General features: G+C 37.9%; 1 protein-coding gene across 2 annotated transcripts in view; it reads left to right on the top strand.

The window, feature by feature from the left end:
* Positions 1-3,030, top strand: part of LOC136257909 (uncharacterized) — a 50,255-nt gene that overhangs the window by 359 nt on the left and 46,866 nt on the right. The window lies entirely within an intron of this gene.

Genomic DNA, 3,030 nt, shown 5'->3' with positions numbered 1-3,030 from the left:
GTAAACTGTGTATGTATTTGCAACACAGAATGATAACTTTTTTTGTGTCAAAGTGATGCATAACATTCATGTATAACCAGTAGTACTGCTCCCAAATCTGGCGACCCAATCTTGTTCAAGATATCCAGCTTTTGGAAAGGGTTCGGCGGAGAGCCACAAAGTACATTCTTAATGATTATACTTCATCCTATAAAACTAGACTATTAAAGTTGTCGATGCTTCCCCTCATGTTTACTTACGAACTAATGACTTATTATTTTTTATTAAATCCATCAAGAATCCATCTTTACACTTTGACATCTCCAAGTGGGTCCATTTTAACAGCAACAGTTCTACAAGATCATCAACCCATTCCAAGCTAGTTCATAATTATACGAAATATAGCACCTCCCGCCACTTTTATTTTAACCGTTTACCACGTTTATGGAATGTACTGCCACCTTTAAATCTAGATCTATCTATAGCAACACTAAAGAAACAGTTAAACAACATCTTCTGGGCCATGTTCACTTCAAACTTTGATGACAATAATTATTGTACTTATCATGTTGTATGTCCTTGTCATAGGTGTAGTTCCATCCCAATTACCCCTTTGTTAATTAATTAGTTTACTTGTAATTTTTTGTTGCTCCCTTGTAATCTTAACTTATAATTGGCTCTTATCAGCACACCAGCTGCTGTATTTTATAGTCTAGTTTAGTTTTATACCAACCCCCCAGTTTGTATCCATGTCTTTCAGTAGCAAAATCACAATAATAATAATAATAGTACTTCTGCAGGGCAACTCAGTAGCTGAGAAGCATATATGCGCAAGATTATTATTATTAGGAAGTGGTTACTGAACTGACCGAAAAGTTTTTTATTTTTGCGTCTAGTAGTTCCCCGAGTATTCAACTTTAGGGGACGCGTCTAGTAGTTTTCCCGAGCATTCAACTTTAGGGGACGCGAAAAGTAACATTAGCGTTAGGGTAGTGAGACTACTACGTGAGTAGCGTTTATAAGGTAGAAAAGTAGGGGTAGCTAGCAGCGGTAGCACAGTGGTATGCCCACTGCCCACAGTTCCAGTAGTCGAGGGTGCGAATCCAGGTTGAGTTTTTGTGGGTTTTTTTTCGTTTAGTGACCCTTTTTTGTCTAAGCTTTACTGTCGGTTCAATAGCGAGCCCGGCTTATTGAACCGACTTTCAGTTCAGTAACCACTGCCTTATTATTGACACTTTACAGTGACCTGCGGCAGCACTGAAGGTAGTGCTCACTTTAATGCTGTAGCTTGTGTTGTAGGGTCAGTCCATAAAAAAAACCCCATGGAAACTAGAGTTGGGAATACCATAGCAGAACGATGAAACAAGCTGGAGTAGTGCCAGTTGCAGTGCATGATACTAAGGTCACTCCAACAAAATTCATTGTTTCACATTTCCCGCCTGCATGCAGATTCTTTTCTTATTGCTGTCAATATTCATTATTTATCCTGTGACTACTTAGGCCAGCAGCATAGCAGTAACTAGTTTAGCATTCAGAAAGCCCGTTAAGGTTATTAGTTTAAACATTCTACTCTATTCACCTGTAGAATTTCGAAAAATTGTGGAAATATCTATAACGAATAATGGATAATGAACCGCCTGCCCATGTATTGTTAAGGTCAATGAAATGGAAACAAGGAATTTTGTTGGAGTGGCCTAAATCACAATAAAACAATAAGAAGTGTTATATCTGAGGGGTAGCTAACATCTTGGGACTCTTGTACACTATCTGAGAAATCCAATTATAAATATATGAATTATTTAAATAATACTGAAATATTGGGACTCTTGTACACAATTTAGAAGTTTGTGTGGGCGTTGGCGGCCCCTCAGTTATATCCCCACTGTGCACGGTAGGGATATATCACTTCTTATTGTTGTACTGTGATTTACTATCATGCACTACTCCAGCTTGTTTCAGTACATGTGCTATGGTCCCTACTCTAGTTGGAAATTCCATTTTTTGTATACTTGTTTGTTAATTTTTTTTGTAAAATAAAATTATTATGACTACTCATACTGCATCAAAAGAAATGGTTCTGCACCCCCAGCTATCGATCATCGTCTGAAAGTGAAGTATCCATTATGCTTTGTTGTCAGCTATGTTAAACCCCTTTACACAGCATTACAAATCAAGAGGTGTTCGAAAAGCACCTCTGCAATCAAAGTAGCCGTGAAAAATATGTATGATTTCCATTGTGAAGGGAAGCCATCGTGCACTACAGCCAAATCGACACTTTTCGCTGGCAGCAAAGATAAATGGGACACAAAGTAGGACACTGGTAAGCCCATGAAGAATGCATTGTACGTATTGCGGTATGCCAAAAGGCACATGTCCAGCTGAAGCAACATCAAACAAGGAAAAACCAAGCCTGTAGCTTTACCCATTATCAAGTTATGCTTGTCTGAAGGTATCAGTCAGTTAGTTACTAGAAAATTCTGTTTTAGCATTTTTTTTAAAAGTCCGTAGCAACTTGTTGAAAGCATTTTGGGTTGATCTGAAGGCTTTTTTGGGCTTAGTTTTACCTAACCAATACTGTCTCATCATTTTCAGGGAAAAGTGAAGCTGGCTTTTTGGTGATGTTTTTCATGGGCCACACCCAAACCTTTGTGGTCCCTACTATACTGTACTATTGTACTGTATGATAGACACCCCTACCTAGACACATGTATAATGCCCATGCATACAAAACTATGTAACTATCTGTGCATGTTTCCTGCCTGAAGTTTTGAAGCACTCTTTCATTTTTGTTTGAAGATGCTGGTCTCTCAATTGCTTTGGTTCAATTAAGAATGATTAGCAGTGTTTACCAATCATGTACAAGAGAAATCATACAAAGCTACAACTATAAGCCTAACAAATTTACAACTGGACTACGTGTATAAAGCTCAACAACAAAAGAACAATAATACATGTAAGCCAGATTAATCATTACATTCATAAGATACTACATCTCCTCCCTCTTTGTTTAATTGTTACTAGGTGACCAGGATCTCCTTGGCTTCATCATTC

The sequence above is a fragment of the Dysidea avara genome, chromosome 6 (genome assembly GCF_963678975.1).
Source record: "Dysidea avara chromosome 6, odDysAvar1.4, whole genome shotgun sequence".
Taxonomy (NCBI): domain Eukaryota; kingdom Metazoa; phylum Porifera; class Demospongiae; order Dictyoceratida; family Dysideidae; genus Dysidea; species Dysidea avara.
Note: the sequence above shows the minus strand (reverse complement) of the source record. Positions and strands in the feature narration are given on the sequence as shown.